We start from the raw sequence: 24,857 nt of genomic DNA on the forward strand, positions 1-24,857 counted from the left end.
ACATCGTGGGCTGAAGGGCCTGTTCTGTGCTGTACTGTTCTATGTTCTATGTTCTAAAGAGTTGGATAGAGCTCTCAAGGATAGTGGAATCAAGGGTTATGGAGATAAGGCAGGAACAGGATACTGATTAAGGATGATCAGCCATGATCATATTGAATGGTGGTGCAGGCTGGAAGGGCAGAATGGCCAACTCCTGCACCTATTGTCTATTGTCCGCCTTTCCTGACTGCCACCCGCAGACAGCGTGCAGCCCCAATCCCTTTCTTTCCGCCTTTCTTGCTGATTTTGGCAGCGCTCCGCTCTCCTCCCCTCCGTGTCTCGTGCCTGCAGGAGACTGATGCCAGGCACAGCAGCAGCAGCAAAAATAACCTGCCGCTCCATTGCCTGGCACAAGACAAGTGCAGAGGGGTGACTTGAGCAGCCACTGCTGGCGGAAAAAGCCTACTGCACCTGGTATTCCCAGGCGGTCTCCCATCCAAGTACTAACCAGGCCTGAGTCTGCTTAGCTTCCGAGATCAGACGAGATCTGGCGTTTTCAGACTAGTATGGCCGTAGGCGCTGGCCCTTGCCTTTTCTCCCTACTTCAAGGCGTGCTGGCCAGCCACATTTTCTTTCTTGCTCTTTCTCTTTATCCCCTTTGGCTTTTTTTTCTCTTTTCTCTTTGCTCTTCCTCCTCCGTGCGTGCTTCCCTCCCTCCGTCCCTCCAGCTGCCTTTCAGCCAGCCCTTGGCCGCCAGGCTCCTGTAGTCTCCCACATCCCCACACAGGCGAACTGCAAGCCCTCCCCCTGCTTCATAGGGCCGCAGCCTGCATTCTCTCATCCTTCCACACTCCTCCACCCCTCCATTTCGGAATGCCAGGCACTGACCAGTGGGGTACCGCACGGGTCAGTACTGGGACCGCAGCTTTTTACAATCTATCTTCAGGATATACAAGATGGTATTAGCAATAACATTCGCAAATTTCATCAGCTGGGTGGCAGGGTGAAATGTGATGAGGATGTTAGGAGATTACAGGGTGACCTGGACAAGTTAGGTGAGTGCTCAGATGCATGGCAGATGCACTTTCACGTGGATAAATGGATCCTTATCCACTTTGGTGGCAAGAACAGGAAGGCAGATTACCACCTAAGTGGAATCAATTTAGGTAAAGGGGCAGTACAGAGAGATCTGGGGGTTCTTGTACACCACTCAATGAAGGTAAGCATGCAGGTACAGCAGGTAGTGAAGAAGGCTAATAGCATGCTGGCCTTCATAACAAGAGGGATTGAGTATAGAAGCAAAGAGGTCCTTCTGCAGCTGTACAGGGCCCTGGTGAGACCACATCTGGAGTACTGTGTGCAGTTCTGGTCTCCAAATTTGAGGTGAGACATTCTGGCTATTGAGGGAATGCAGCGTAGGTTCACGAGGTCAATTCCTGGAATGGCGGGATTACCTTACGCTGAAAGACTGGAGCGATTGGGCTTGTATACCCTTGAGTTTAGAAGTCTGAGAGGGGATCTGATTGAGACATTTAAGCTTATTAAAGGATTGGACACTCTGGAGGCAGGAAACATGTTTCCGCTGATGGGTGAGTGCTGAACCAGAGGACACAGCTTAAAAATACGGGGTAGACCATTTAGGACAGAGATGAGGAGAAACTTGTTCACCCAGAGAGTGGTGGCTGTGTGGAATGCTCTTCCCCAGAGGGCAGTGGAGGCCCAGTCTCTGGATTCATTTAAGAAAGAGTTGGATAGAGCTCTCAAGGATAGTGGAATCAAGGGTTATGGAGATAAGGCAGGAACATGATACTGATTAAGGATGATCAGCCATGATCATATTGAATGGCGGTGCAGGCTCGAAGGGCAGAATGGCCTACTCCTGCACCTATTTATTGTCTATTGGCTCTCTGAGTTCTATCTCAGATTCCAGTCTCGCAAACCCCAGCCCAATGGTGAAAAGACTGATGAGGGAGGCAAAGTCCCTGATATTAATATTATTCTGAAACCAAGATTATGTGCTGAATCTCCATTTTGTAATACTTCCAGTACTTTTCTGCACATTGGAACATTTGGAAAGTAATTTGAAAAGATCTCTCGGTGTCTGTGTTAATCACATTAAAATGATCTCCACAAACAATCAAGCTCCTGCAGTTACCTCCTAGTCAAAGTAGGCTGTTTTTAACACCAGACCCATTTTCATGTATTTTTCCACTTTGCTTCAATCACTCATTTTCATGAGCAATTGAAGCAAAGTGGAAAAATACAAGAAAATAGGTCTGGTGTTTTTAAAAAAATATACCTATTTTCATGAGCAATTGAAGCGAAGTGGAAAAATACATGAGAATTAAACATGAAAATGACGATTAGTTTGCTTACATACTAGGCTTCCACTACTGATTGAACAAGCAGCTGTGTAAACAGTACTTTACAGTGAATATTAGGTTACTTTTAAAAAGGTGCAGCACTCCTTCAACAGTCCTTGATTTATGATAAGCTTTTCCTCCATCCAGTCCACAATCAAAAATGCAGAGAGATAAAAAGATCTGTTCTTTACAGTTGTTGTTGGCAGTCATTCATTTCAGTTCCAGACATTTCTGCAGGAGTTCCTCGGGGTAATGTTTGAGGCTGGTGCACCTTTAGCTGCCTAATTCATGATCTTAACTTCTTCAAATGGTCAGAAGTGGGGATGTTTTCTGATGATTGCAAAAAGTTCATCACCATGTGCAACCCCTAGGATATTGCCCAAATGCAAGAAGACCTGACATGATCTGGATTTGGACTTAGAACTGGCGAGTAACATTTCCTCCATATGCATGCAGCTCCAAAATCAGTCAAGAAGCTTGATATCATCCAGACCAAAACAACACAGAAACATGAACTCCATTCATTATGGATATTCTGTAGCACTGTGTGTATTATCTGCAAGAATTCACCAAGGCTGCTTAGACAGTGTCTTTCAAGCCCACGATCATGACCTTTTGAGAAGGTCAAGGTTAACATAAACATGGGAATACCATTACCTACAAGTTGCCCTCTAAACCACTCACTGTCCTGCCTTGGAATATATGACCATTCCTTCAGTGATTGGTGGGTAAAAGTCCATAAAATCTCTCCCAATTGCTGTTGTATGTGTACCCACACCAAGTAGTTTACATAACATAACCACTTCCTCAAGAACAACTAGGGATGGACAAGAAATGCTGGCCTAGCCAATAAGGCCCACATCTCATAAATATCTAAAAAGTAGAAGAGTCCTTGTAATAACTATGTTGAATTCATGTTGACCATAAAGATCTTTGAACTTCTCAACCTTACATTCAGTTGAAAGAAATCTGATTTTTTTTTTTGCTTTGCAAAGTTCCATTTTTACACGTGATAATTTGTTTTCTTTTGCACCACAAATATTAAATTGTAATATTACTGGTCTTCATGCAATTGTTAGACTAAGTATTCTATGATGTTGAAAAATACCAGTTTTTAAACTTGGAATCTGAATTATTTTCATGGTTTTGTTTTGTAATATTTGCTCAGGTTTCCAAAAATTATAGGATGTTAAGTTTATTTTTAATTATTTGCTCAGACCTTCTTTGCTAATGCTTTGCTTTCCAGCAACATTTATTTGCTGATGCATGTTGATATTTCAGTAATGGACTAATATTGTAGTAAGTATAGCGATGTGAACTTGTTGATTTTAATCAACCAATAGATGAAATTATTCTACTGTGGAGTAAATTTAATCAAGGTAAAAGCAACATTTCAGACTCCGATTTTGACCTCTGAGGCAGGTAGCTCAAATATGCAAATTTCCTGGCACTTAGTACATGCCTTGGTTAAAATGTACCTCAAAACACACAATTTCTGCTCCAGAAATGCAGGCTAGAGTCAGGCATGCTTCTCTTGGAAGTAATGACTGGGTTGCCATATTGCTGGAGAGTGCTATAGCATGCTGGTTAGGTGGTTTGCCTTTAGTTCTCTGCATTGTCATTCCATTTATTTTGAAAGTTGTTTGATCCTCTAGTCGTCATCTCCCTCCCCATACTCTCCATGTCAATTCAGTACCCACTTATGTCCTCCAACAATCTCAATCATTTATCCACTAACAGAATACCCCTAAATCTGTCACTCCTACGCAGTTGATAACAAAAAAACTCCAACTCTTAAAACCTTTGCAAGCATTTAAATCTCCCCAATTGGTTAAATCATTCATAAAAGTAAAACAACGTATATTGAGACCCGTATCAAAAACCAGGTGTGTCTTTAATAAAAATTGTAGATTTTTAAACTCCTATGTAGTTATTATTCTGTTCTTTGGTGAAATGTCAATATATCCACTTTTATTTAAATTGTACCAGTTTATGACTCTAACAATGGGGATAAAGTCCTTGCAACAGCCTGAATTGGGTCTCTTTGAATTCAGCACTTAGTTCAAATAACCTAATTTTGAGTTTGCCTTCAGTGTGAAACACACCCTGCCCCTATTTAGGTTCTGGCAAAAATCAGATATATCAGAAATGCGGGCAGAAAATCCACAACCAGATAAATGCTGTGCACTCTGCTTTTGTAAAAGTCCAGCCCTGGGAGCCCTATATCATGAAAATTATGATATGTCATATCTAAGTATCTCAATTACTGCTTTCGTTGAATGATGGACAAAAAGAGCTGAATTCCAGAGGTAAGGTAAGAGTGACGGCCCTTGATATCAAGGCTGCATTTGACTCGGTGAGACATCAAGGAGCTCGAGCAAAATTAGAATTTAGTGGGTATTGGGGGCAAACTCTCTGGTTGGAGTCATACTTGGTACACAGGAAGATGGTTGTAGTTATTGGAGATGTTATGTCAACTCCAGGACATCTCTGCAGGAGTTCCTCAGGGTTGTGCTAGGCCCAATTATTTTCAGTTGCTTCATCAATGATCTTCCCTCCACTATAAGGTCAGAAGTCAGGATGTTCACCAACTGGGATGTACCCAATAAACACAATCTGCCAATTCCTCAGAAACAAACCCAAACAAGCAGACACAACGCAACCAGAACTATACCCAGACTATGGGAAAATCTAGTCCTATTTTCCAGCATTTGACCCATATCCCTGTAAATCCTCCCTTTTCATGTATCAACCCAGATACCTTTTTAAATGTTGTGATTGTACCAGCCTCCACCACTTCCTGTTAGAGATTATTTATGTGGCTGATAGTAGTTCATTGTAAGATATGCTAAATAATGATAGGAAAAAACCAGCAGAGAGCAGCATAATGTATGTTTTATTTTGTTTAAAAAGCTGAAAGTAAAATATGTCTAGCAATACAGAGTCTTAGCATAGTAACAGTGTAAAATGAGACTATTTGTCTCAATGAACTCACTATCAATCTGTAAGAACTCCTTGGTTACTCCTACTCCTCTGCCCTTACCCCAGAGCCCAACATTTTTTAAACCTTCAGCTGCTTACGCAGTTCACTATAAACTGCTTCACCACTCTCTCTAGCTGTACAATCCAGATCATAACCATTCTTTGCATGGTAGTGTTCACATTGCCACTTCTGGTTCTCTTGTGAATTTGCCCTCTCTTCCAGAGGGGTTGAAAACCAATGTCTTGAACCTCCTGTTTCTGGAACCCGCATGATTTTGTACATCTCTGTAAAATCATCTCTCAAACTTTTCTTTGTGAAGGCGAATTCCACCTGCCTTAATCTATCTTTGTAACTGAAGCTACTTATTATAGGGAGCATTCTCATAAATCGGCAAAGCGTTCAAAAATTTAACAAGTGCATTACCCAGAATTGGACACAATACTACAACTGAGCTTCTTACTGTGCATGTGAACCAGTTATTAAATAAGTCAATAATTTCCATCTTGTTAATGAGAATAATTAATTTTATGGGTTTATTTATCAAACCAAAACCAAAAGATGTAATACTCGGTTAACATGTGTAGTCAGTAATAACATAGGATAAGCATTTATGCTTATAAGTATCCCCAAAGCACAAATATAATTCTTGGGCTGCAGCACCTTCCAAACTCACCAACACGACGATCTAGAAGATTGATGGCAATGACAAATTGTTATTCCTGCAAATTATCCTGGTAATGCAAGATGAAAAGCTTTGACAAAAATGTAGCTGTTTTGAGCATACTGTGATTCTGTACTACCAAACAAAAATTGATTTTACTTTCCCTTAGCTTGATAAACTTACAACAATTGATAAACCTTACCTAATAAATCTGACTTGTTGTTTGCACACATTAATAGTTAGAATAATCTTTTACTCAAAGCATTTCCCTGTACAATAAATACCCACATGAATTCACTACTCACTGTATCTGTATCTCACTCAGCAGTAGTCCCTTACCATGCACACTTGATTGAACATGCAGTTTGAAAATCCTCTGAAATAGCAGTTTGTTTAGCTTCCTGTTACAGTAATCAACACATATTGAACCAATGATGAGTTAAGGATGATATCAGGAGCAGCACCGGGCATACCTAAAAAGAGGTGTCAACCCAGTGAATTGAAAAACAGAACAATCTATATGCCATGCAGCAGAAGGAACAAGTGATAGACAGAGCTAAGTAACTCTGAAGTTGATGGATCAGATGGAAGCTCTCCAATTCTGCCACATCCAATTGTGGGTGATGGTGGACAATTAAACAACTTGAAGAAGTCAAGGTTCCACAAGTATTGCCATCTTCAGTGATGGGGGACTCATCCCATTGGTACAAAGGATAAGGCTGAAGTGTTCACCACAATCTTCAGTCAGAAATGCCAAGTGGATGATTATCTTGGCCTACTCCAGAGTTCTCCAGCATCACAGATGTCAATCTTCAGTCAATTTCGTTCACTCCACGTGATATCAAGGAATAGTTAGAGACACTGGATTCTGTAAAGGCTGTGTGTCTTGACGACATTCTGGCAGTAGTATTGAAGATATCTGCTCCATCCTTGCCACTCCTGTAGCCAAGCTGCTCCAGTACAACTAAACACTGGCATCCACCCAATAATGTGGAAAGTTGCCCACGTATATCATGTAAACAATATGAGAGACAAATTCAACTCTGGCAGTTACCACCCCATCCTTCTACTCTTGATCATGAATAAGGTGGTGGAAAATGCTATCAGAAGTACTATCATTAGCACGTGCTCAGCAATAACCCACTCAGTGATGCTTAGGTTGTGTTCTGTCAGGGCTATGCAGCTCCTGACCTCATGACAGCCAATATTGAAACATGGACAGAAGAGCTGAATTCCAGAGGTGAGGTGAGATTGACTGCCATTGACCAAGTATGGCATCAAGGAGTCCTTGCAAAATTGGAGTCAGTGAGAATTGAGGCAAACTGTCTGCTGGTTGGAGTCTAACTTTATACATATGAAGAAGATTGTGGCTGTTGATGGTCAGTTATCCTAGCTTCAGAACATCTCTGCAGGAGTTCTTCAGCATAGTGTTCTAGGCCCAATCATTTTCAGCTGCTTCATCAGAAGTTGGGGATGTTTGTGATTGTGCAATGTTCAGTGTCATTTGCGACACCTCAGACAGTGAAAAAGCCCATGTCCAATTGCAGCAAGACCAAGACTCTATCCAGGCTTGTGCTGAAAAGTGGCAAGTGACATTCATGCCATACAAATGCCAGTCATGACCATCTTCAACATGAGACAATCTCACCACCATCTCTTGAAATTCTATGGTATTACCATCACTGAATCCCCCACCTTCAGCATCCTGGGGGATTACCATTGACCATAAACTGAACTGGACAAGGCATCTAAATATCGTGGTTACAACAGCAGTTCAGAGGCTAGGAATTCTACAGTGAGTAACTTGCCTCCTGACTCCCCAAGGTCTGTCCATTATCTACAAGGCACAAGTCAGGACTGTGATGGAATATTCCCCACTTGTCTGGATAGGTGGAGCTCCAACAGCACTTACGAAGCTTGATACCATCCAGGACAAAGCAGCCCACTTGATTTGGCACACATCCACAAACATCCCATTTCTACCAATGCTCAGTAGCAGCATTGTGCTTCATCTAGAAAATGCACTGCAGAAATTCATTTAAAGCTCACCTTTCAAACTGATGTCCATTTCCATAGGGAAGGAGCAAGATACATGTGAACACCACCTGCAGGTTCTCCTCCTAGACATTCACCATCCTGAGTTAAAATTAGATTTTGGTTCCTCCACTGTTGTTGGGTCAAAATCCTGGAACTCCTTCCCTAATGACATTGTGGGTCTACCTACAACATATGGATCACATGCTTCCCCACCGCCACCACCTCATGGGGAATAGGAATGGGCAATAACTGCCGGTCCAGCTCGTGACACCCACATCCCATGAATTAATTGTAAAAAAAACACTTTTAGCTAAAATGATAAGTAATTATCATGACCAGACATTTCCCAGTTTAATAAAACAATTTGCCTTAATTGAAGGTTGTTAATTATGCTTAAGAGCCTATAGCTTAAACTGTATTTAAATTTTTTAAAAAATTGAACTGACAATAGTAATCTAATATGTGGCTCACTCATGTCTCCTGACTGTGCATCCCATGCTGAACCTGCTTTTCTATCTTTTACTTTATCAGCATGTTTGTTTGTAATATAATCAATCTCTTCATTCAAGTCATTAATGTAACTAGATGGATCTCCAATAGTAAAGCCTGTGACCCTCTAGTACTTACAATTTGCCAGTTAAAAATAACCCATTTATCCCAAATCATATGCACACTTTGAGATTGCATCCTGAGCACTTGAGACTAGTTGATTACATATCAAGAACAGCAGGGTTCTGAGTATTAGCTCTGAGGAAACAGCACTGACTGGATCCTTCCTGATGAAGAGCTCAACTCTCCTGCTCCTTGGATGCTGCTTGACCAGCTGCGCTTTTCCAGCGCCCCACCTTTTGACACTGCATCCTACCTCTAGTCTGAAAATCATTTATGTACTTATACTGTTTCCATCACTCAGTCAACATTGTTGCCATTTATCCGTTTATTCTGTGGGTCTAAATTTTGCTGACGTAGTGCTCATGTAAGGTTTTGTCAATTGCCTGTTCAAGTCCATATTCACCAGAACACCCCATTACTCTCGTGGATGCTCGTTGCTACCACACCAAAAACTTAACTGCATTAATTTAACATGATTTCCCTTCAGCAAATCTGTGTTATGTTCTTGAATTAATCAACCTTTGTCCAATTAACTGGATTTTGACACATTACCAAGGTTGAGCTAAGTTAGGCTATCCTTTTGAACACTGGTTTAAAATTTACAATTTTCTAGTTCTCTGCTTCATATCAATAGAATTTATCTTATTGAAAGATCTTAATTTCTTCAGAATTAAAATTATGTTTGGTCTATTGATCCATAAATGGCAAACAAAGCTGATTGCAATTCAAATCTGAAACATTCAGTAGAAATAAACTATTAGAAGTTTGTCTGTATCCACACTTTTTCTAAAATCTAAATCCTTTTATTGGGTTTTCATGTGATACATTTATGTTATCCAACCACATACAAACTGCCTAAGTAAGCATTTAGTAATGGCATTTCCTAATGAAAAGTAATGTCACTGTTGATGGATGAGCTAATTTAATAATTCAACATGCATTTTAAAATCTTTCAACTCATTTTTTCACTAACTGAAGTTTGTAACAAAATTGCAAATTGCACAAACATGACTATCCGTTACTCCTGTCTTTTAATATTTTCATTCAAGTTTTTACTTCAAGACTACCTGTCTCAAAAGATTGAGTTTCAATTGAATAATTTGCCATAAACTGAGTTTCTTACAACAATTACATTCAAGCCAAGTAGTTTTCTGACTTTCTGTGTAATTTGTGCATTTCAAGCTTTTCAGGTTGAAGAATTCTGCAGCATGAGTTGACAATATTGACGCTTATCCATTGAGAATTTAAATTCATCTTTTTGTTTTGAAATATATTTTCGAATAAACTGCAGATTGATCTATCAAAGCATTGTTTTAGGAAATTTATGATATTAATTAACTATTGTTACCTTTGTCTTTCAAATTGTTCTAAATCTGGTAACTCCTGTGATCGGTAATTGTAATTATACTTAAATACAAACAGTGCTGGAAAAAATACAGCAAGTAGACAGAGAGAAGTGGAGTTAATGTTGGAGTCTAATATAAGTCTTCAGAGATAAATGGATTTGGGAAAGCTATGAGTTTTATGCTGGAACAATAGAGGGTCAGGAGAAGCAAGTGGAACAGATAATCAGGGTGCCAAATAACAGAGGTAAGGGGGTTGGTCGTGATAGTAGTGAGTGAATAGAGAGATGAAGTATAGATGTTAATGCCAGAGAATAGATCACCCCAATTAAGAGAGATCCATGCAAAAAATACGTTAGTGGGAGGTGGGGGTAATCAAAATGGAGAATTGAGTTCATGATCTGAAGTTGTTGCACTCAAAACCTAAGTGCTGTATCATACCCAAACAGAACATTAAGCTGCACTGCTGCTCCTCCAGTCCACATTGAGCCAATGCACACTTGAGGGACAGCACCTTATTTTATGCCTAGGCATTGTAGAGACATTAGAACTCAATGTTGAGTTCAACAACTTTCAGACCGTGAACTCCCTCCTTTTCAATTATTTCCCCCCTCAACCCTTCCTACATCTCTCCCAGTGTTTTGTTTGCATGGGTTTGCTCTTGACAGAGTTGACATATTTTAACATGTGCCACTCAGTAGCTACTCTTCTTCTAGATCGTCTTGATTTTCATTAGTACGCATTTTGCCTTTGGCAATGAGCACCCTCTCCACCTGGTTTGCCTTCTACCCACTTTTTCACTATGCAAAATCCATCACTTGCCACCCCCTTCAGTTCCAATGAAGAGTCATATAGGACTCAATGTAACTCTTTCTTTCTAAACAGATGTTGTCAGACCTGAGTTACTCCAGCATTTTCCATTTGTACTTCAGATCTCCAGCAACCAGAGTATTTTGCTTTTATTTGTGATTGTTTTCTTTAACAGTTAGCAAAAAGATGAGATATTTCATTATCTCATCTAATTGTTGAAACTAAATTTTCTTTAGAAATAATCTTCTCAATTATCTCAGTCCTGCAGGATTTTTAAAATATAAAATTATAGCAATTGTGAAAATTATGAAGTTGCCTGCATTTCATGAGGTAATGTTTTCTTGATTGTAGACCATTATTACCAGCACCACATAAGTCAGTAAATTTACTGGAAGTGCAGCAAAGCATTAATGTTCCATTTGAGTACTCTCAGACATGCCAAAAAGTAATATAAGGAAATTTCACTCTAATATAATGGCTCTTCATTCATTTGCATGGACATTAGTGAGCTGAATACATGCTTTTTTCCAGAAGTAGATGGAGAAAATTTTTCTGTACATTCTGAGTGCAGGTTTGTTGGTACAATAATTCAATTGAGCAGAAAAGAGGATCATTCAACAAAGGTGCAGAGTGCATACAGGGAGAATTCTGGGCAGTGGTCACCAAAGAGCACCAAAATTAAATCAGTATGCTGCTAGATGGACAGGAACAATGTGGTGATGATGAGTTCGAGTCATTGGGTGAAACAACATAGAAGAAACTCTTAAGCTCATTGAGTCTGTTCCAATCTATCTACTCTAATCCCACTTTCCAGCCCTTGGCCCATAGCCTTGAATACTATGGCATTTCAAGTGTTCATCTGCATACTTAAAGGTTGTGAGGTTTCCTGCCTCTACTACTGTCCCAGGTTTTAGCTTCTAGATTCTAGATTCCCATCACCCTGTGGATAAAATAATGTTTTCTCAAATCCCCTCTAAACCTCCTGCCCTTCACTTTAAAATTATGTCACCTCGCTATTGACCATTCAACTAAGGGAAGCAGCTGTTTCTTAACTACCTTGTCCATCCTCTCATAATCTTGTGTATCTCAACTGTTTTACTCTCAGCCTTCTCTGGTCCAAAGGAAAAAAACGTAAGCCTTTCTTCACTGCTAAGATGCTCCATACAAGGAAAGGTTCTGATGAAACTCCTCTGGAATCACATCCTTCCTGTAGTAAGACACCCAGAGTTGCACGCAGTACTCAGGCTTTGGCCCAACCAACATAAAACCCCTGCTTTTATAATCAGTGCTGCAACTAAGAAAGGCAAGCATTCCATATGCCACCTTAACTATTCTATTAACGTCCCGCCAACTTCAGGGATCTGTGGACAAGCACTCCAAGATCCCTGTGTTCCTTACTATTTAGTGTCCTGCTGTTCTTTGACTGCTTCCCTTTCTGTTACCCCCAAAATGCATTACCTCAAATTTATTAGATTAAAATACCATATGCCACTGATTTGCTCATTTGACCAAATTAATTATATTTCCCCACTATTAACCCCTGGCCAATATTCGTCCCATCTGCTTTGTTGAAAGCCATGCAGACTACAACTGCACTACACTTTTCTCCCCTCGTGATCATCCCTTTGGAAAATTTCATTAAGTTTGCTTGGCATGACTTCTCTGATAAAGTGATGCTGACTGTCCGTAATCAAACCTTCTTTCTCCAAGTGGAGATAAATTTGCCCCTTCAGAATTTTTCCAAATAGTTTCCTTACCACTGAGAGATTCTCTGGTTTATCTTGACTACTCTTCAAAGGGTGAACATATTCTCCAGCCGTCTGCCACCTTCCCTGTGGCCAAAGAGGGATTAAAAATTTGGGTCCGAGCCACTCTAATTTCCTCCCTCTTCCCCCACAGGAACACAGGGATCTTGGAGTGCTTGTCCACAGATCCCTGAAGTTGGCGGGACGTTAATAGAGTAGTTAAGGTGGCATATGGAATGCTTGCGCCTTTCTTAGTTGCAGCACTGATTATAAAAGCAGGGAGCTGGAAGTTTTTGTTGCAAACGTTTCGTCCTCTGGCTAGGCGACATCATCAGTGCTTGGGAGCCTCCTGCGAAGCGCTTCTTTGATGTTTCCTCCGGTGTTTATAGTGGAACAATAGAGGGTCACCGGAGGAAACATCAAAGAAGCGCTTCGCAGGAGGCTCCCAAGCACTGATGATGTCGCCTAGCCAGGGGACGAAACGTTTGCAACAAAAAATTCCAGCTCGGCGAACAGAACCACAACAATGAGCACCCGAGCTACAAATCTTCGCACAAACTTTAAAAGCATGCAGAGATTATGTTGGGAGATTATGTTGGTCCAACTCATCTGGACCTTGGGATTTGTCCACTTTTAAACCTACCAAAATTCCAATACTCCTATGTCAAACTGCTCAACTTATCTCTCTCCTCAAATTCTGAGCCAAAATACTCCTGTGACTGAAGAACAAATGTGATGCATTTGTTTAACACTCTGCCAATGTCCACCAGTTTCACATACACACATTGTCTCCTTGATCCGTTATGGGCCATGCTCTTTCTCTGGTTATCCTCTTCCCCTTAGAATATCTTTCAATTCTATGTAATTTTACCTGCCAGTGTTTTCTTATTCCCCTCTTTCCTTGTCTGATTGCTTTCTTAAACTCCCCCTGCACATTCCACAAGAGCCTCAATTGATTTGCTCCTTTTGTACCTGCTAAAAACTTCTCTTTTCCTTCCTATTTTCTCTCTTTTGAGTACAGCAACAAGGATGCCTTACTGCAGTCATGAAGGGCATAAGTGAGGCCACACTTGGAATATTGTATCTAGTTTAGGTCTCCTTAATTGAGGAAGGATGTTTTTACCACAGGGGGTGCAGCGAAGGTTTCACAAATAGATTCCTGGGGTGGCAGGACTGACGCATGAGGAGAGATTGATTTGGTTAGGATTATATTTCCTAGAATGTCGACAAATGAGGGGGAATCTCAGAAACATAGAAAACTTTAACAGGACTAGACAACTTAAATGTAGGAAGGATATTCCTGATGGTAGGGGAGTCCAGAATCAGGGGGTCATAATTTAAAGATGAGAGGTAACTCCTTTGGGACTCAGATTAGGAAAAATTCCTTCACCTAGTAAGTCTGTTGTTGAATTCATGAGCTCAGAAATTGGTTGAGGCTAAAACATTGTGTTTTGATGTTGGGTTAGATGCAGCTCTATGTAGTTGAATTAATTTAAAGTTAAGTATCTCCCATGATTTGTGAATTGCCTCATCAACTTATCGTTTCACCTTCAAGATGTGTGAATGTGCACCCTTATGTCTCTCTCCACTCGCTGAGAAAGTAACAATTAAATACTACAGTCCGTGCAAGTTTTTTAATCCCAAATGCAATGCTTCTCACTTCAAACCAGATAGCATCAAAATGTTATAAGATGATTGAAAAGCATCAATTATTAACTGATGGATTTCATGCTTCTTGTACATCCTAACTCCTGTAACAGTGCTTGTTTAGGCCTGAATGCATGATGGCTATTTGTGAGGCGAAAGCTGCTATTTCCTGACTTGTGATTTATCAAATGAATTATTGCCTTATATCAAATTGTTGGTAGTTTATTGTAATGTGTTTGCCAGAGTGAATATTAAATGCCCAAATGAGGCTTTCATACAATCTTGTCCTTTTCTGAAGGCAACAATATGGTATCACTCGATTCATATAGTATTGATATACAGGATATTTATTCTCATTGGTGAAATGGTATGCAGAGTTTTCATTATGATGGACTCATGTCTCATCCATGAAACTTAATTTGAAGATATTTGAACTAATAATGGAAATATCACATTGTTCAACTTATGAAATGATATCTGTGAAATTTTAAAATGATCTAAGTACTGCAGGAAGATGAACTGGGTTAAAGCTTTTTTCCAACCAACAAAACTCATCATGACTCAGTCCGAGATGGCAGTGATAATCTTTTCTGCACTGCTTTTATCTCGTGCTTTGTTGACTTGCATTGGTTGCAATTCTCTCAATCTAGCTTGATGAGAGTATAACACATTTCAGACATAACTGCATCAAACTTTGAGTTCATTACTTTCTCTACCGTATTCCATTTTTTTGGTTGATTGCCATTCTGCAATAACATAACATTCAAAGTTCCAAGTCTGATAAATCACAGGTCAGCTTCACCATCAGTAAGCTTAACACCACTGATGAACTATTTACAATTACATTTTTAGGACTTTCCTAAAGATAAATTCCTACTTGGTGCACAAGGACATTTTTGTTTGTGAGCCCTCAGCCTCTCTAAACAAGCATGTATATTATCTATTGACATTGGAAGAAAATTTTGTTGGTGTTAATATTAATGAATTTGCTGAAATTGGCACAGGCCTTCTCATATTCTTTGAAAATGAACATCTTAGAAAACCATACAGAAGAGATCATAAACTTGTCAAGAATTATTAAAAACAGATTCTGGAAATGATAATGTAATAGAACAGTGTATTTACTTCTCGGGGTTTTATAGGGTAAGACAATTCTACAATGTTCTCTTAGATGAAACATTGACCAACATCAAAAATATAACTCCCATCTGAAGTTTCAACCTAATAAAATGAAGTCTTCAATCTCTTTTTCGGAGAAGTCTGTCTCACTTATCCTCAGAATCAGTGGCTCCTGGCTATATACTTGCTCAACGTTTTGCAAAGCATCATTCCACTTCAAAACCAAGCTATGAGAGACTTTGCTAACAATAACTGAATTATGAGACAAAGACAATGCCTTATAGAGAGTGTACAAACTCCAAAAAACTAATTGATCCAACTCTCGAAATACCACCAGTCTCGCATTTGGCAAATCAGAGTGGAAGATAGTCATTCTTGCAGGGTATTTTGTAAAAAAGCGGAAAACAATCATGATTTAGTTATGCCTCTTTTCTGGTAAACCGTATTAAATCACCTTTTATCTCAGAATCTGGTTTATTGCCTATCTATGAGAAATGATTATATGTCTTTGAGGCATAATAGGCAGCAATTTTCAGCCGTTAAAAACAAGACACAAAAGGTTTGGAAATTTTTCTCATCATTGAATCAGTTAAAATGAACTTTCAAGCTATGTCTCAATGATATGTTGTTCCTATGTTTTGAAATTTTCCTCCTCTTTCCCTTTCCTACAAAATTCACGTTTCTTCCTCACGTAGCATTCTTAAGTTTGTGAATATTACTTAATCGCGTTTGCATTAATTTGTATTATAATGCCATCAAATAGAATTCAACTCATGCAGGGTTAGTCCTGTATAAGTAACACTTACAAGTCTGGGATTACAGATAAGGTCCAAATGAAATGACTGTCAGAATTATGTTCATTAATACATTCTAGCAATATTCACACACAATCCCTTTCATTTGCGCTCAGACTAAAGTGAAAGGGTGAAACAGGGGAGTCCATATGGGAGGGCAATAACAAATTGGATGGAATTCAACTGGCCTGTCTCCAGCACAGAACTGGTGAAGAGTCTGAGGTAAAAGTTTTTTGTCTTTATGCACAGCAGACACACATGAGCCGAGAATAATTTTAAATGGAAAACAGATATGCCATTTCCCCTCACCCTCGCCTGAAGTCTCTCCAAACTCCCAAAGTTGTCAGCTCCTCCAATAATGTCCTCTCTGTACTAAATTTTATTTTCTCTTGATCTGTCTAATTGCATTTTTTAATCTCTTTGTTGTTGCTGCTTATTTTCCCATTTCAAGTAACTCTGAAACAATGTCGCACAAGTATTTTCAGAAATTGCAATTGAACATCTTTAAATCCCTATCCCATGCAAGTTCCTTTTACACATGCCAACTGTCTCATGCCATACCTATCTCACTCATGTTGTCTCTCTTATAATCCCCATTCTAGTGTTTATTCCTAGGTTATTACCTTTACATTCTCTCATGCACTGTAATTGCCCCCATTTCTCACATCACAAGTCAGGCTCCCACACCAATGTTGTCTTGACCCCCTCACTTGATGTCACTGCTCTCTTTACCTAACTCCTGTGCCTCTCATTCCACCCTATGTGATCACTGCTTTCAATCTCACCAAGGTTGTCCCCCATTCTATCCTCCTTCCCTCATGAAATCATCCGATCCATGCCATCCCAATTCTATATCTCCTTTCAAGCTTCCCTTGTTCACATCCTTCATCACCATTATTCCACTTCTCACTCCACTTCAGTGACATCTACTTCTCTCCTCCCATGTGATTATTTCCCTCATTCACTCACTTCCTTTCCCATACTGTCTTCCACTCCCCTTTCCTGTGCTGCCTCCTTCTCATGTCTCCCTCATGCCATCCAACCTTTCACTGTTCCCTACCACCCCCTCCCACTCCATATCCCAACTAGCTATGTTGATCTCTTCCCATGCAGTCCACGTCGCACACTCCATTCCATCACCCTGTCTCATGTTGTATCGAAGCCTTAATTCCATGTCTTTCCTACCTTGCTGCCCCTAAGTTCCAAATGTGTCTCATGTATCTTCATCTATCCCAGCCATCACCTCAGTTTTTCTTCTCTACTCCCCCCTCCCCACAGCCCGCACAAGCCATAGGCTGTCTGGCTGCAGTCAGTGATACCGGAGGGTGTGATAAGAGCTGGGGGGCCATGAGTGGGATTTGGGAACTGTGAAGAATAACTGAGCGAAATACACTCGTTTCTGCCCATTCAATTAAACCAATTAAAATGTGGACAGATCTACACTGGTATGATAAATCACAATATAAAATATTCAAGATTTAATCGTTGTCTTGAAGGGCATAAAACCATTTACTGTAATATTTTAATTGAACCTGCCAAAGGAAGTCAAAGTAATAAATTGTGAATTTGGAGGTTGGGAAAACTCATAGAATTGTGTTTGAAAGCAACAGCTACGAAAGCTAAAAGACATCCTGATATTATATTTCCCAATGTCAAAAGTTCAATCGTTAATCATCCCTTATTCCTTGAATTATATATGAAGCAATAATTTTTATAAAAACTGAATTTCCAAGTTCCAAATACTGATCACACTTACACCTCTCAGAACTTAATCTCATTTATTATCATGTTAAGTTTACCCTGAGATTATAAAGGCAGAGGTGACAAAATGTCTTGGAAAGAGACTAGTTTTAAAATGGCCGGGGAGTGGCCAGTTCTCTCTGTTCAGGTTTTTTTAAAATACTTATGGTTTAGTTGTAACAGTGAGAACATGCTGCAGAGATGGTTCTTGACTGGCTTCTCTTTCAGACATTTCTCCTGCCTGTAAGAACCTGTTTGAATTTACCTTTCGCCAAGGGGTGTTTTTATGGGATGTTGCGGGAATTGGAGCAGTTCCTTAGTTGCGATATTGAGTTGGTTGGGGTTTCAAATATTTCCTGATGAAGGGGTCCTGCCTGAAACATCGATTTTCCTGCACCTCAGATGCTGCTTGACCTACTGTGCTTTTTTAGCACCACTCTAATCTTGACTCTATCTCCAGCATCTGCAGTCCTCACTTTCGCCTGAGGTTTCAAATAGTTGTTATTCTGAATTCTGTTTTCTTTTGTTCATGTTTCAGCTGTGTTGCTTAAATAAATTCTGTTTTGCTTAAAGCCAAGTAGTTTAACCAGCTGCATCACACCTGGAATATCGACTCACATCTGCCTTTAAAATAAGAAAATGTTAGGGTCGTGGCTACCTTGTTGAAATATTTTTAGGGAGTTCTGGCCTGGTCTATAAAAGGCAGGAATCTGAGAAACTAGATTGGGACAGCTGTTTAAGGGCAAATCCACAGCTGACGTGGGATCCTTTTAAAGGCCAGTTGATCAGAATTCAGGACCAGCATGTTCCCGTGAGGATAAAAGATAAGAATGGCAAGATTCAGGGACCCTAGATGACAGGAGATTTTGTAAATTCAGTTAAAAAGAGAAAGGTAACCTATGTAAACTGAAATCAGAGAAGGCCATTGAGGAATATACAGGAAGCAGAAAAGAACTTAAATAGAGGATTAGAAAGGCTAAAACTGGCATGAAATTTAGGATTAAGGAGAAGCCGGAGGCATTTTAAACATATGTAAGGAGCAAAAGGGTATCTAGGGAAAGGGTCTGTTCTCTCATGGGCAAAGAAGGGAATTTATGCATGGAGCCTGACAAAGTGGGTGAGGTTCTAATACTTTGTAACAGTATTCACCAAGGTCAAGGACATGGATGATAAGATTAGTGAGAGGTATGTTGATGTGCTGTGACATGGTATATTAAGAATGAGGAGACATCAGGTGGGATTTTAAAAGCATTAAGATAGCTAAGTCCCCAAGGCCTGATGAGATCTTGCCCAGGAATACTGAGAGAGGCAAAGGAGGTGATTGCTCAGGCTTGGACAGAGATCTTTATATCCTGTTTTGCCACAGGTGAAGTCCCAAAAGAATTGAAAATAGCCAATGCTATTCCTTTGTGTGGGTAGGCAACAGGGATAATCCGGGGAATTATAAGATGATGAGCCTTACATCAGTGGTTGGGAAATTAGTGGAGAAGATTTTTAAGAACAGGGTTTAATTGCATTTGGAAAATAACAGACTTGTTAATGATAACCAGCATGGTTTGGGGCAGGGAAGTTTGGATTATGTGCAATCAATTCACAACTGAATATTCAGCATTGAGCTTGAAGATACTATTTGAATTCAACTATGCAAATACTTTTTTTGTACAGTTTATTAAATTAAAATTAAATAATTGAAACAATTTTCAACCTTATTTCTGGCATCATAGCTGAGGAATCCGCCACTTGTAATCAGTTGGCTTCTGGAAATGTATATCTTGATCAAACTAGCACTTAACCATTCATACTCTATCCTAAACTCCTCTGTTCCTTACATTTTCCTTTTTGTTTTTCCTTTCTTCATTCTTTTTCTTTGAAGGGTAATTTCCTCAGGTCTTTCATAACATCCCCTCCCCCCGCGCCCCCACTGCCACCTGCTGTGAGAACCCCGTTCTGAGGAAGGGTTAGTCTGATTTCTCTCTACAGATGCTGCCAGACTTGCTGAGCGCTTCTATCAATTTCTGTTTTTAGTCGAGATATTTCTGTTAAACTGAACTTTCAGGAGTTTGATAAAAGTATTTGAACCTGTGTGGCATTGTTTGGGGACACTGAATGATGTCGGCTCTGCCAAGAAATCTGAGAAAATCACATGAAAAGTTCAGCAAGGCCTTTCCTGAAGTTAGGGGCAACTAGTTGCATTTTCCAACAGAGGTGTGAGACAAGATTCTCACTCTGGAGCATTGAGATGACTATAAGGGGAATTATTGCTTGTTATCAGCCTCATTAATTATAGATCGTGCTTCATTAATCTGCAATTTCCTATCCTACACCCACTGTGGGATAACCAAATGCCAAAAAATTCCTGACTTGAAAGTCTGAATAGCACCTGTCAACTCCAACTCACCACTTTCAGCTCCAGAATTCCATGTTGTACACCCAGTATGAGCATCTTGGGCAGCTGTTACATGCACCCCAGATGTGTGGACTTTGGTGTTGGACACTTGCCAGCCTCTCCACATCATCATGGCATGTCCCCAGTCTACTTAAACCACGCTGCTGCAAGGCCATGCTCCACCTTGAAGTGCACCAGCCTACATGCAGGACAGGCCCCCAGGTTATAGACTGGACCAGGTTGCATTTCCGGGCTGTTTATTTTCTATCTTAGAATCACTTGAGCCTGATTGGATTATTGTAGGTTAACCACTACAAGTTACCTTTAATCCAGCTATTTATCAAGAAATCTCACAGACAATCAGGAACGAAAACAACTATTGAAATTTTATTGTGTGTAGCAACCAAAATAAGGTCCGTCAAGTAAGCAAATTATGTCTCACAACTCAACTTGTCTATTATCTGATTAGTGGTGAAACTCTGCCTCAATCCCACCAATAGTGGTTTGACTCTGGAAATGTCAAGGGTTTGATCCTTATGCAAAATTGTTCTCCAGAGTTCTGCTGAAGGTGGAGTTCTGGTGTTTGATTCTTCTACAGATTTTCGTCCTTCAGATCTGTGAAGTGACATATTGATGATTCTTTTAAAGTCCTTTCATCCAAATTACTGCAAGTCTGCAGCTTGCCTTCTTACCAGAAGTAGCTTCTTTGTTACTTGTTGCATTTGGCATTGACTGTTCAAAGACACAGTTTTCCTGTGATTAACTCCTTAAATTCTTCTGCAGGGCAAGTGTTGTCTTAGGGGTGGCAATAAAGCATCCAGATAATCAAACCGGTAATAAAGTAGTAGGGTGGCATGGTGGCTCAGTAGTTAGCACTGCTGCCTCACAGCGTCAGGGACGCGGTTCGATTTCTGCCTCAGGCGACTGTCTATGTGGAGTTTGCACATTCTCCCCGTGTCTGCATGTGTTTCCTCTGGGTACTTCGGTTTCCTCCCACAATCCAAAGATGTGCAGGTCAGATGAATTGGCCATGCTAAATTGCCATAGTGTTAGATTCATTAGTCAGGGGGAAATATAGGGTGGGGGAATCGGTCTAAGTGAGTTACTCTTCGGAGGGTTGGCGTGGACTTATTGGGCTGAAGGGCCTGTTTCCATACTGTAGGGAATCTAATCTAATCTAAACTGGTTTTGTTCATGTAGCCTCCAATCCTCCTTTTGCTAGATATGGCTAATTGTTTTCAATTCCTATATAACTTTATCCTAGCCTTTAATAGTTTATTCCAGACAGAGTTATTGCTGCTGCTTTTGAGTATAATAGTTTATCTTTTGTTGATTCTTTCAATCCATGAACAGTTATTAAAGTTCTGAAGCCTACAATATGATATGATGCTCACAGTTTTCTTACCTTGCCTTGTCTTGCCTTTTTTGAATCCACTGCCAGAGCCAATTAGGTTCTCAGTAATGCTGTCTTGACAACTCTGCAGCTCAGACACAAAGCCAGGAAGTTTGTCATGATTGTTAGCAGTTCTCAGTCAAGTCAAGGGGGACACATTTCAGTCAGGAGGTCCTGCCAAAGGAAGTCAAAGACAGCCACTAGTCCAGGAGCTTTGACGAGTCAATCAGTCACTTGGGGTGGTTAGGATGCTGTACTCAGTCCTACAGCATGGAAATGCACCCTCAGTCCAATCAATCCATGCTGACTATAATCCCAAATTAAACTAATCCCACCTGTCTGTGCTTGGCCCATATCCCCCCAAACATTTCTTATTCATGTACTTACCTAAAGGTCTTTTAAACATTGGAACTGTACTAGCATCCTCTGGAAGTCATTTCCTCACACAAGCATGTCAAAAAAAAAATTGCCCTGATGTCTTTTATAAATTTTTCCCCTCTCACCTTAAAATATGCCCCCTCATCTTGAACTGGTCAGCCCTCAGGAAAAAACACCTGCCTTTCACCTTAGATAAACTCTCATGATTTTTTGAACCTCTATAAGGTCACCTCTCAACCTTCTATGTTCCAGTGAAAAATAGTCCCAGCATCTCCATATCACTCAAACCCTCCATTCCTGGCAACAACCTGGCAAGTCTCTTCTGAAACTTCTCCAACTTTATAATATCCTTCTTCTAAACAAGGAGACCAGAACTAGATAGAGTACTACAGAAGAGATCTCACCAACCTGTTCAACCTCAAAATAATGTTCCAACTCCTACACTCAAAGGTCTGAGCAGTGAAGACAAGCATACTAAAGCCTTTTTAACCATCCTGTCTGTATGTGATGCAAGCTTCAAAGAATTATGTACCTGAAGCCCTAGGTCTCTCTCTCTCTGTTCTTCAACACTGCCCAAGACCTTTCTTTTAATTGTATAAATCTTGATAAGGGTTTGAGTGGATGCATGTGCGCATGTGAGGTAGCAGAGATAGTTAATGTGTAAAGCAGAGAAAATATGGTACCATGGCAGAGTGGAGAAGATCACTGGTTGTCCAGATAATGGAAAGTGCACAAATCTGGTTGGCAACCTCAAACGTGGCTGGTATGACCTGGTGTTGGAGACTCCTTTGCTGGTTCTGATGGAACCCTGCCCACATAACCTCCCAGTGTCTGTTTGCTAAATGAGACATCAAGTTCCCTTTATCTGCCGTGTCTGGGGCAAATGTCACTCACTGTGCAGGGCAGAGTTGAACTGAAGGTTCGTGTTGATATGCGCAACAGCCTTTTAAAGATGCTGCTGACGCCAGGGATCCCAGTCTGTTTCTGGATATCTGGGCAGTGGCATATTCTTCCAGCTATGACAAGTGGGAGAATTGAGATGGTATTGGATAATAGGGGGACCACTGGGGTGAGGTAGGCAGTTAATAAGGTACATTTGGAATGATAATACAAGAAAATTCACTAAGCTTCATGGAGAGATATGGTCTACGAAACTCCATGAAATTGGCAATTAGCCAAAACTGTAAAATTCAGTCCATAATGCTTTTTCTATTTTCTACTTGTTGCAATCTTATCAATGTCCTTCTCTAGAAATAGTAAATTCTACTTTAGTTGAGGAAGTATTTTCTATGAGATGAAAAACATGTTGGATCAAATTTATACTCTCCTATTGTATATAAAATATCCCAGCTACTATTAACAATGTACAGAATATCTATGTTAAAACTGTCTGCGCATGCCAAAGCGTGCTCATAAAATGTTATGAAAGTTGTGGGATTTAATTTCATTTGTGCATTGTGATTGTTATCTTTAACAAATGTAACATGTTTTATCAATGTTAACACAGAAACAGAAGTACCGAGGTAGTTTTGCATTTTGTTACATGTACGGTTTCACTCTGTAATGCTCAACTGTCCATGTATCATGCTTCATGAATTTTTTTATTAATAAAAAGAAGTAACTTCCTGGTAACCTCTCTATTCTCATTACATTTAAGGCTAAATTTTGAAAGCTAAGAAGTGAAAAATTAGATGTGTATATATTTTACTTGTGTTCACTGGGAGATGTATTAACCGCAGAATTTTCCACTTATTTGACAATGTAGGCAATGGCAAGAAATGTGAAAAATATGGGGAAAATAAAGAAAACATATGGGGGGAAAAAAACCTGAATCTGGAAAAGTTTCCAATTTTCCACTTGAAGTATGAAAAATGACTTCTGAATCTCACTAATGACTAGTGTCTGCTGCCTTTCTGTGCATTTGAATCTCATTAGCCCAACCATCTAATTTCTATGCAGTTTCTGATCCTCTACTCCTTGCCTGAGAAACTCAATTGCGCCAGTTCTTGACATGAAAATCAGAGAGGTCAAGTGACACAGCAGCTTGTCTGTTGCTTCATGAGTTTATCCAAATTGGTCTTCATCACAAAGTCCCTGGAAGCTCCATGGACATCTCCCCCACACCCCCCAAGCCCAACACTTCATCCAGACATCAATAAACCACCAGCCTCAGCACAATGCCTGCTCTCAGACCAACTCTTGCCAACCTATTTTCAATTAATTACAGTTATCATTCATACCTACTTTGCATCAAAATCAATCCTTTACCACAGTAAGCAATCCCTTTCTCCTGGGGCTTCCTTACATTCTGTTCCACTCACTACTCCTCCCCTTTGTCAACAGCATAAATTCCACAATTTTTAAGCCATGTTCAGTTCCGATGAAAATCCATGGTACTTAGAGTCATAGAGATGAAACAGACCCTTCGGTCCAACCCATCCATGCAGACCAGATAGTCCCACCTGCCAACAGGAAGGATAGAAAGGGAGGCAAGAGAGGAGGGAGAGTGGTGTTTTTGATAAGGGATAGCATTACAGCTGTAGTGAGGGAGGATATTCCTGGAAATACATCCAGGGAAGTTATTTGGGTGAAACTGAGAAATAAGAAAGGGATGATCACCTTATTGGGATTGTATTATAGACCCCCTAATAGTCAGAGGGAAATTGAGAAACAAACTTGTAAGGAGATCTCAGCTATCTGTAAGAATAATAGGGTGGTTATGGTAGGAGATTTTAACTTTCCCAACATAGACTGGGACTGCCATAGTGTTAAAGGTTCAGATGGAGAGGAATTTCTTAAGTGTGTACAAGACAATTTTCTGATTCAGTATGTGGATGTACCTACTAGAGAAGGTGCAAAACCTGACC

The 24,857-nt window shown here is 40.1% G+C and overlaps 1 protein-coding gene and 1 non-coding gene across 2 annotated transcripts in view; one reads left to right on the plus strand and one right to left on the minus strand.

Moving 5' to 3' along the window:
• Positions 1-24,857, plus strand: part of trappc9 (trafficking protein particle complex subunit 9) — a 598,494-nt gene that overhangs the window by 395,208 nt on the left and 178,429 nt on the right. The window lies entirely within an intron of this gene.
• On the minus strand, positions 439-557 carry LOC122549631. The gene has a single exon (XR_006311625.1). It is a non-coding gene; the product is annotated as a 5S ribosomal RNA (ribosomal RNA).

The sequence above is a fragment of the Chiloscyllium plagiosum genome, chromosome 4 (assembly GCF_004010195.1).
Source record: "Chiloscyllium plagiosum isolate BGI_BamShark_2017 chromosome 4, ASM401019v2, whole genome shotgun sequence".
NCBI lineage: Eukaryota > Metazoa > Chordata > Chondrichthyes > Orectolobiformes > Hemiscylliidae > Chiloscyllium > Chiloscyllium plagiosum.